This window comes from Rousettus aegyptiacus, unplaced genomic scaffold (assembly GCF_014176215.1).
Source record: "Rousettus aegyptiacus isolate mRouAeg1 unplaced genomic scaffold, mRouAeg1.p scaffold_m13_p_11, whole genome shotgun sequence".
Lineage (NCBI taxonomy): Eukaryota > Metazoa > Chordata > Mammalia > Chiroptera > Pteropodidae > Rousettus > Rousettus aegyptiacus.
In genome coordinates, this window is record NW_023416286.1 from 63,369,991 (window position 1) to 63,381,981 (window position 11,991).

Below are 11,991 nucleotides of genomic sequence, written 5' to 3' on the forward strand. Positions count from 1 at the left end.
TTATTCAGGAATTGAATGATTTCACATGATGCAAAGGCAAGGCTATCTTATTATTATACTTATTAGCATTGCTAGTATTAACAGTAGCATTTTTTACCACTACTATATGCCAAGGTCTGTGGCGTGTAACATTTTTTCACTTAATCCACATTATAGATTGTACATAAAATTATAATCCTGTCACACCGATGAAAGAAATCAAGGCTTGGAGATGTTAAGTAACTTGATAAAGTTCAAAGACAGTGGGCGGCAGAACCAGATCTGGACACAGGGCTGTCTGAGCTGCCTGAGCTCACGACTACTGCCCTGCCACTGTCACTCTACACACTGACGGCCTCAGTGACACACCGCTGTCCGTTACGTAGCCTACCATTCCAGGTCCTTTTGGAGCTGAGCTTTAACTTTCCTCTTCAGAGTCATTTTCCATTCTTCCCTTTTATGTGTACTTCATTCGAGCCAAACTGAATCACTTTTTCTTCCCATCTTTGTGCCTCTGACTAAGCTATTTGTTCCTAGATCTTTATCCTCGGTCCTTAAACATGTCTCAAACAATACTAGTTCATGAAATCAGTTTGCCTTATATAGAAATAATGATTCCCCTCCTCATTTTTCACATCACTTCGTTAGTTCCTCTTATATGGCATTTATCACCTCATTATTAGATATTATAGTTCATGTCTTGATTTATCACTTCTACTGGAATGAAATTCAGGCTCAATGAAGAGTTCTGTTTGTATCTTTGAGCCATTTAGCTCAAGAGGGAAGGTGGGTGGTTTAGAATATTGCTGTTTGTTCTCAGATAATTAGTTTCAAAATGAATATTTTGGTTTAAGGCCTAGTAACATGCATTGGGAACTTGAGCCAGTCTAATCAAGGAATCATTTAAGAAAGAAATACACATACTTACACGATACACACACACACACACATACACTTAAATAAATTAAGTAGAATAGAAGGAGAAATATGAAAAGCTGAGATTATTTTTTGGTTTTGGTTGATTTTCACTGAAGCATGGGGAGAGTCAACCTGGGTCATCAAACTCTAGAGCTTTCTTTATTTCACATTTCTGATTTTTGTAACAATTATTGATACCTTGGATAAAATATGATAGCTAATAATTTTTAAATTTTATCAAAGAAAACTTATTTAATATATTTACTCTTATTTATCTTTCTGTTTAATTTATAAGAATCTCATTAATCTATATCAAAATAAGAGCTGTAGCAGTGCCTGCACAGTAAAAACATCTACACATTTACAGTTAAAGTTAAACATTTTTTTCTTACTATGAGTTTTTAATTAGAAGCAAAAAAAGAAAAAAAATGGATCAAATAAACTTTGAATATGCTCACAGAATTTGTCTGCCCTCACAGGCTATAGAGTTCTGTTGCAAGGAGCTCCATAACCAACTGTTTATGGATCATAACAAAATGTTTGCATCAAACACTGTCTTGGCTTTGTTTTCTGCTTACAGTTTTTCTGTTCATCTTTAACTGCCTGTCTGCTTCACTTCCCTAGAAACTTTTTCAAGAACTGAATTTATCAGCCTTCTATTTTCCAAATAATAATGCTTTCATTATTAAGATAAAGAAAAATGTCTTATCTAAGTGCCTTAGTTTCATCACCTTTCATCACAAGATTTCAGAGGGAATCACTATCATTTTATTTACTATGTCACTGGTATTTTTTTCTCTTTTAGCATCCATATGTGGTCAATCATTATATCATCAGTTCTCCATTGAGAAATTTTCTGGGATTTAGTCTTCATCATTCTTATAACCTTCAGCCTAATCCAAGCTTCAACTTCCTATAGTCCATCCATTCAGCAGAGACCTCTGTGAGCTATAGCATGAAAGTCAGTCCCTTCGAAGAATATGATAGTTAAGTACAAAAGAGATCCACACCTATAGTAAGGAAACAAAGAGCTAAAAGATCTCAGGTGCCTATACATCGTAGGTGCATAATAAATATTTGTTGAATGCGAAGATACAATCTATTATACAATCTATTATAAACATCTTAATGGATAGAAAATTAAAACAGCATTCTTATAGTACAATTGCATCTTAAGTTATTCTCAGAATATCCTTAATAATATGTTTCTAATTCCTGACTTATTCCAGATTTTATGGTCCAGAAATATATCTAACAGCTGTGGCCACAGGTAATAAATGCTTATCAATTGAAAAACCCAGGATACTAATCATTGCGCAGATATTTTTCAAGTAATTGCTTTTGGAATTGTTACCAGTTAATGGCTTTTTGTTTTTCCTTTTCTCTCTAGAACATTATTTTTGAATTAGACTATATCAGATAGTACAGATGACTTATTTTTCCAGATGTTCTAGTTTTTTTTTAGGTAAAATTTCAATTTACAATAAAGGAAGTAATAAACATTCTTGACTATTTTGAAAAGAATGTTCAATTTCTCTGTTTTAAGTAGCAAGTCAAGTTCATTCGCCAAGAGCCAATTTACTGTTCTCAAAATTTTAAATACCTCATTTTCTCTAAGTAAGCCTGATATAACAACCATAATACCTAGCACATCATAATTACCCAGTAGATATGTTGTGTAGATGTACAGACCAATTACACGTGAAAAGTTGAATTTTTGCCTTCCTTAGCAACAGAACAGATCCTATACAATAAACAGCACAGGGGAGAAATGAGAAAATAATGTAGTTAGTTTGAAACCCTACTTTCCAAAATGCTGTCCAGAATTTTCTTTGTGAAATATTCAGAAGATTCTATCTTGTATTTTGAGGAATACTGACCTAGACCATATTTCATTAAGTTATTTTTGTTAACATAAAGCAACTTTCAATGAAATTCCTCACTCTACAATAATAAAAAAAAATGAGGTGTTGTTATTTTATTTTGTTAAATATTAAGAATAAGTAAGAAAGGATATTGGCATATTTTACAGGATCTAAACACTGAACTAAGACATGTGAAAGTTTATGTTAATTGTGAATTAGATACCTAACACTAACATATCTTTTTAAATTATCACCACAACTCACAAGCCAGGTATTACAATTTTCTGCATTTTTAAGATGTTGACTGAAGCACATGGAGTATATAAGTGATCTAAGATCATATCGCCAATTAGTAATGGAACCAAGACTCAAACTACACTGATTGGACGTGAGAAACCATGCTCTTTATAATCAAGATGATAATGCAGCCTGTAAAAAGGTGACACAACTGAGTCTGAGTAGACTTTGTAAATACCAAATAAAAGAATATGGCAAGCTACATTCTGGAAATGTGGGCGAGGAGAATCAGAAATGAAAGTCAAACATGGGAGAAACTTGCCAATCTGTCTAAAATATTAGGGAACCAATGGCTCTAGAGAAATCTAAAAATCCATTAGTACTGAAAATCTCTAGAAATTCTAATAATACAAGCTAATATGGTGCTAGCTAAGCCACATGTTTCATCCATATAGTATCCAAGTTGTGAGCTAAATCTCCTGCGTAGTTTCCTATAGAAAAAGAGTTCCAAACTTAGGACCTAAATTAGTACAAGAATAAGACTTTCTTTACAGAAGTTCACTTACAATAATTAACTTCCATCCAGTAGTCATAGATTGCCTCTAATCTGAATATAAGGGTTGCCCTTAGTTATTTTAGATTTGAGCTCACCAATATCAAACAGGTATTGAGCACTTGAAAGGTGGCTTGTCCAAATTGAGATGCACTATAAGTATTAAATACACATTGGATGTTGAAGGGAAAAAAGCTTGTAAAATATCTCCTTAGGAATTTTTATATTAGTTACATGTTAAAATGATAATATTTTAGGTATTTTGAGTTAAATAAAATACATTATTAATTTCACTCACTTTCATATTTTTTAAATGTGGCTACTGGAAAATTTTAAATTACATGTGTGACTTACATAATATTTCTATTGGAATACTTTTGATCCGTTAAGTACACTTAATGTATATACTAATATGTATTCACAACTATATTGCAGAATCAGATTCATATGTTGGTTTTAAAACTTTTCTTCTACATACATATCTGATATAACTTTTAGTTTCTGATTAAATGCACCATATTGCTCAAGTGCATTTTTGTTTTCCAATTCTACATTGAACAGTTAAAAGAGAGCAATCTTATTTTGATGACACACTTCCAAGACAGTTGCAAAGCACTGGAGCCACCAACTGTTCAAAAGTGGCAACACCAGGCTAATTCAATCCATAGAACAAAAAATAAAACATTTGTAAGAAACACAATAACACAATTCTGTGAAGGAAAAAAATATTGAAAATAATATGTAGAACATATGTATGATTTCTATTTTAAACTAATGTGTTTTTTTCATCCAGGAAAAATATATTGGCTTACATTTTGGTAAATTCTATTTGGATAATAGAACTATTTCATCTAAAAGAATATGGATAGGTATATAGAAAAATGTATACAGACTAAAAGATTTCCAATTAGTATTAATAAGTCACATATAGTTATGCTGTTTGACAATTTTAATTGGCAAAAATCAGAAAAGAACAATAAATCTTTTATGTAACAGAAAATAAAGCAGATTATACTATTTTTAAAACAAATGCTTATCAGTTTGAGAACATTTTTATGATTGAAAAAAATGCATCAGTGGCATATAGCTCTGCAGGGTCCTTTTTTGGGAAGTAATGATAGGCTATTAATAGCCTGTTAATGACAGGTTATTACTGGTTCCCTAAATGCTGGTGGGTGCTTCATTCAGGACCAAGTGGCCTTGCTATATGACATTGGAGGCCAGACAGACTCTCCAGGCTCCCACCAAAGACCCCAGAGTCTCGTGGCTGATTTGACAAAAAAAAATTTTTCAGGCTTGCTTGGCCTGATGAACAAGGAAGTCCAAGTCTTCTGCTGGGGCTGAATAATAGATGCAAGAAAACCAATTTAGCAAACTTAAACCTTTAAACACCAAGCCTTAGGGCATAGGTGCAACCATATAATTCAACCCATCCAACTTGTTTTTCTCTGATATTTGGATAAGCCCATCAGCTCTGGGAACTCTTCTACAAGAAAGACAAGCCATGGCTCTTATTTATGATGGCTGTGGCCAAGGAGGACCCTGAAACTCTGCAGTATCAACGGTGCATAGACTGCTACAAAACACTACTCTTGTTTTTTGCTAACAAAATGAACTTAGAGATTTAGTGACATCTGAAAGAAATGTCCCAGTTGCTGTGCTTAGAGGATACCAAAATGAAACACGGCACATTTGTACTGGTGATGGCATATGAGGAGCATCGCAAGAAGACAGAGCCTGGCTTCACAAACCATTTGGGGAGAGAGATATGCCTTTATTTTGAGGTACACATATACACAGCGTTAGGCAAGCTGAGTAATTTGAATGTTTGAAGAGATTTTCTACAATTTAAAAAATGCTATATAATCTGTTTTCCTTTGTGGACTTAATCAACTTTCTTAGAAATTTAACTTTTTAGTTTTTCTAATTCTGGCCTGAATTATATGACCAAAAAAATCTTCCCTCAGAAAGCTTCCTAGAAATATTAGTTTGTTGATAAAGGTCTATATTCAAATGTACTTAGTATGTTTAAAACTTGATGACACCTTAAAATTTTCTTCTGATTTTTTGTCTTTTAAATGTGTCTATTTGAAATTCTTATTTTAAAATGTTTCGTATGTGGTATAATTTTACATTAAGAATTATTCTTATAAAAATAACTTTTGATCTTTAAGGGTAACTAATACTGTGAAAATTTTGTAACATATAACATATTACCATCAATATAATTTCAAAAGGAAAAACAATAAAGTATGATAGTATATGTTACAGGTAGAATGGAGAACCAGGCTGTTTAGTATTTTACAGAAGAGGTAGAGAAGTGATTTCTATCCTAATGGAAATGATAGACTAGTTGTGGAAGCAAGACTGACACTTATGACATGGGAATGAAAATTATAGAATAAGCAGGGGCGTTAAATTTTGTAATGAGTGCCAGCAGTTTCAAAGAAGTCTTGATGTAGCAGGGAACATTTCTCTGAAGAGAAGAAACTTACCCGTGAGGGCTTTGAAGAATAAATATAACATGGACAAATAGAAGAGAAAGAGAAAAATGTTCAGGAAATGGAAACAAAATGAAAGATTCAAAAACAGTAATTTGATTTGCCTGTTTGGACAAGTGTTTGACTAGATGGGAACAGGATGTTGAGAAATAGCAATAATAATAATGATAACAACAACAACGACAACAACAAGAACAGCAACAAGTGAGCAGCCTTAAATAGAGATAAGATCTGAACTCTAGCAATCTGGCTTTAGAGCCTGTGCCCTTTCCACCAGATTAAATATAATAAATAGGTTGAAATTATCTAAATAGAAAATCAGTGCCCCCGGAGAGGAAGAGGAAGCGAACGTGTTAACCTTTTTTTTTTGGGGGGGGGGGGTGTGGGTGGGGTGGGGGGAGGCGGCCAGGACAAAGAAAAGAAGCATGATTTGTTCATTCACTTATGTACCAAATATTATGAATACCTACCATGTATAAGCTTCCATGTTAAACATCAGAAAAATACAAGTGAAGAAGATATGCTTTCTGCCCTCAAGGAATTCATAGCCTAATTGGGGAAACTGAGAAGAAAATAGGCACTGTTTAATTTTCTGAAAGAAGACTACAGTTCCTTCCCCCCTCCATCCAACTTCCTCATCTTCCTTCATTCCTTCCTCCCTCCCTACTCCCTCCCTTCTCCCTTCTTCCTTCTCTCCCTTCCTTCCCTCCTTCCTCTTTTCTTGGTACTTGTTTCAACTAATACATTGTTACAGGAAAAACATTGCATCAGTAAAATGTTTAATGCCAATGCAAAAGCAAATTTTCAAGCACCTACCTCTAATGACGACTTGGCATAAATTTTTAACATGACACTTAAGCCAAAATTAGACAAAGCAATTCTGAAGAAATATTATTATTGAAAGATAAATGTGGCCTTCTCAGAATCTTGCTAATTGTTATTATTTATTCATTGCCCACTCCTTCGTATATACTGATGCTGCTAGGAGACTAGAAGTTTTCTAAAATATTATACTTTAGTATATAAGTAACATAAATAACACTAATTTAATTAAGGTGGAATTAAAAACACTATTCAGGAGTCAATATTCCAGAGTCAATAGTGAAGATATTTACTATTGTAGGTGTAACTGTTGATAGAATACTTATATTCATGAACTCAGAATCATGGATCATATTCAAGAATAATATTTGTTCTGGAAATTTGACAATTTAATATTAGCTAAGTAAAGTTAGCAACAATTCCAAAGTGATTGAGTACATGTTTACTGTTTTGGTATCTCAGAAAGAGATCTGCCTTATATCTCAAACAAACTGAAGATCCTCTTATATTTACATGAATATAAAAAATTCCTGCTGATAGAGGTTACAAGAAAAAAATAGATTCTCTTTCAAAGTACCCTATTTAAAACCATTGTCATCTTATGACCAGTTATTAGATTAAATGTTATCAAAGTGGTTTACTTGAATTCAAGTCAAGTCACTTTGTGGGTACATAATTAAGTATAATCAAAACAAATTCTAATAACTATATGTATTTTAATACAGTTAAGTTTAAATTAATATTAGTTATTGTTATTTTTCCTTTCAACTTACAGTAGGGTGGACTAATTATATATCACTGCAGGTAGTTCCTCATTTTTGTTCATGATGTTCACATTGATACCATTAAAAAAGAATTATCAACTTGGTCTCAATATCTCATAGATGGTGACTTTGCCAAATAAAATTTCAATGAGAAGAAATGTCTTGCTACTCCAAGCACATATGAGCACCTTTGAAGTTGGCACTCATCTGGCTTTGTGGGTGAGTAGAGAAAGAAGTGCCAGATGTCATTGGGATTCAAGGTCACAGCTTTCTACATTGGTTTATTCGCTTTCATGCACAACCAAAATAGGGCCTTGAATTGCTACCTTTGGAGAGTTTCTTTCGTAATAAGGAATGTAATACATATTGCTGATTTTCCAAAAGACAGGTCTTCACATACCTAAATGAATCTTTTGCAGAAGTTTTGCTATTAGGTGGGTGTAACCTACCCAAATTCCAGGTCAGTTAGACAGGGAAGAGTTGATTCATGGATTAGGTCATTTGACAGATACTTTCAGCCACATGAATGAGGTGACTGAATTCTTTGATTGGAGGTCTTGATGTGACATGAAAAAGCACTTATCTTTAGGAACAAGTTGCCACTGTAGAAAGGAACACTGAAAGCAGACAACTTTGTGAATGGTCCAGCTCTGGAGATAAATATTCGGATTATGGATGACAACTACAGTTCTGAAAATTTTCACTCCAAACAGAAATCCGCAATCAATAAGCACTGCAAGCCACATTTGAAGATGTCTTCTGCAGAGTCATAGGTAGAGAGCAGCAAAATTTCCCAACTGTCACAAAGAGAAATGCGTCAAGAACTATTCTACTAGGCCAAGTTTGCATTCAAGCCAAGCAGTGGCCTTCTCCTCAAATTCAGTTTTTACTTTTTGAAAAAAAAATGTGAAGATGATATAATTCTTTATAAATGTCATTTTTTTCATCTATGTGAAGAAAATAAAATTCTAATATAATTAAGTTAATTGTGCTAATGTGTGAAATATGGGGAATCCTTGGATTTCATTAACTTTCAAGGATACAAGACCCATAATAGAAGAAGTAGTGTTTTATGGACACACACAGGCAATGATCCATATATTTGTTTCTCTACATATATGGTACTGGTATTGAGCAAAACTGTTTTTGTTGCAAGTGACAAATCAAACTAGCTTAGGTAAAAGCTGAAATTCAGTTGGATTATATAAGCAAGATTTTTCATGGTAAAGCTGGATCACGGACTAAAATGGTACAGTGGAGTAGTTCTCATTCTCTCTTTTTCTCTCCATGCCTCCCTCTCCCTCTCCCTATGTATTCCTCTCTCTCTCTCTCTCTCTCTCTCTCTCTCTCTCTCTCTATCTCTCTCTCTCTCACTTTCTCTTTCTCTCCACCCCCCCCCCACACACACTGTAGAAAAAACGACCACCCACAGTTTAGTAAGCCCAAAAGAAAGAGGCAGCTCTTTCCCTGCAGTTGTCTAAGTAGATTCCCATGGACTCTTGGGTCAAAATGCTGATCCTGTTACTGATTATTTTCACTGAGACTGGGTTAGGTGTCCACTTTAATAACTAGATATAGGTGGAATAGTCCCCATTTGACTCACTCCCTATAAGGAAATGGAAGTCTCTTATATGTAATAGAGTAGCAAAAGTAATGATCTATCCATTATCTACCTAGAAAAAACAGACCCTTTACTGAGTGTGCTGAAAAAGCATAAGAGTTGTGATCACAGTGACAATTCAGTTATGTCTCTTCCCTTGGCTCCAGAATTTACTTAGTTCAGGTAATTTTCTCTTACCTTGAAAGAACACTTATGCAGGCCCATGATTTTTTGTGGTCACCCATTTGCAGAAAATAAAAGTTCTTTAGTTACCGTTAGTGGTAAACACAATTTCAATTTAAAAATTAGATGCCTAGTACAAAATTTTAAACTTGATTTAACATCAATTTTTCTTTTCCAATTTATATTTTTATTTTTTTTAACATTTTATTTTTTTATTTTTCCACCTCCTCCCTCTCCTTTGGTAACTACTAGTCCCAAATATTTTTTTATCCTAAGCTTGGATTCTCTCTCTAGAGTAAAGGTCCCCAACCTTTTCGGCACCAAGGACAAGTGCTTCTGTGAGAATGTAATGCCTGATGATCTGAGGTGGAGCTGAGGCGGGGACGCTAGTGCTGGGGAGCAGCTGCAAAAACCAATGAAGCTTCCCTCACTTGCCTGCCACTCACCTCCTGCTATGAAGCCCAGTTCCTAAGAGGCCATTAACCGGTACCATGTCACACACAGTCTCTCGCTGTCACTCTTGCCATGGTCACAGATTTCCCAGATTCAAAGAATAATAACACAGATACCCCATACGACTCAATGGACACATGTCATGGTATGCCATGGATAAGGGGGAGTGGAAGACAGAGTGAGAACAAGGTGTGTGTCCATCTGTTCTCTGCCCCACTCTTTCTCTCTTCAGCGATTCCTTTAGACACTATCTCTCTCTCACAGTGCTCTTGAACCAGGTAAGCAGATGACTTTTTCTTCAAGATAGTCTTCTACTATTCTTTCTACATCCTAGGCCTATATGTGTTCATCTTCGTTCTTATTTTACAGCGGTTTCCTGGCCCTTATTGTACAAGATCCATGAATTATAACTTGGTCTCTCCAATACATGTGACAATAACTTTTTCCAATAAAATCTCTTAACCAAACTCCTCTAACACCCCTGACACCTTTTTATATTCCTGACTCCTTTTATATTCCCAGGGCTTCAGGGCTGGTTCCTTTTTAATTCTGCATATGTAAGCTTCGTACAGGCAGAACATTTTAACTACATTGGTCACTGCTCCATCCCCTGAACCTAGAATAACAAGTGGTATATAATAGGCACTCCATGTTTAATCAATCAATATGAAGTTAGAATTGTCATTTCGGTAATCTGATATGGATCATTGGTACCTCCATCAAAATAGAGACAGGAAAGATCTAGTTATAACATCATTTTAGACATATACAAACAATTCCAACATTTCCTCTGACTGATATAGTAAATATAATTATCCCACTGACAAGTGAGCATGCATTTACACTTCCCCAGAGGCATAGGACACAAAATCAAATCCAGCTACTACTTAAAATGATATGTCCAGGATCTCTTGAGAAACAAATTTTTATCGGATGTGATTTGTCATGTTTGGCAACATTTGACTAAATTATGAGTTCAATCATCCTATATTCTGGTTATCTGTTGTTGAGTCACAAACCACTCTGAAACTTAGTGCTTATACCAATGACATTTATTTCATCCATGAGTCTGCAATTTGGAAAGGGCTTGGTGGAGACATGCTATCTCTGCTCTTCTTAGGTTTTACTGAAAGGACTTGAAAGCTATGGCTAACATCATCTGAAGGCTCAGTTACTCACATTTGGTTGGTACTGACCCTCAGCTGAAATGGTGGCTGAGATATCAACATGTGGAATCTTCATATGGGTACTTAGCTTCTTCAAATTACAGTAGTTTGGTTCCAAGGGTGAGCATCACAGGAGGACCAGGAAGAAGTTGTATTCCTTTTTATCATGCAGCCTCAAAAGTCACAGTGTCACTGTTCCCAAGGTCACAGATTTCCCAGATTTCCCAGCTTCAAAGAGAGTTAACACAGATACCCTACAGATCTCAACAGACACATGTCAACATTGCACCATCATCAGAGCAATTAAGGATGGGCTATATATCATTGTGATCACCTTCCGAAATCATACTCTTCCATATCCCCAAAAACCGAATATAATAATGAAGCCAGGCAGAATTCCCGTATTTTGAAAAAGAGCAAAAGTGAGACAACAAATAGTAGTTCCACGCCTTATACCATATCTTGTGGCCAAAACCAGCCAAGGTCTGCATTCCTGATTACTATTCCCCAGACTGCTTGTCTTGCAATCACCAGTTGTATTCCCCCATAGACCTGCCTGAGGGGGGCTCAGGAAGTAAGTCTCTCTGCCTTTGATAGCTCTTTTTTTGTTAGTGGTGGTTCTGAAGCTCTGAGAAAATACATTAACAGTATTATTTATGACAGTATTTTCAAGATCCATGCTTCTCTTGAATTACCAAAAATCTGAGAAATTATATTTCTCTTAGTTCCACCAATTAGAGTGCCAGTCCATGGTCTGCTTGCCTTCAGTTACGCTAATTGCCTTTTTGCTCTTCTCAAATTCCAAAGGCAATTTCTCATGTTCCAATATGATCTGCCTTTTGTTAGAAGGAAGAAACCAGATTATTTCTTCCTCTACCTTGGGTAACATCTCCGGCTGCATTTTCTTAACAATCCCTTCTCCTGGGTTTCAGGAACACCTCATCCTTCCT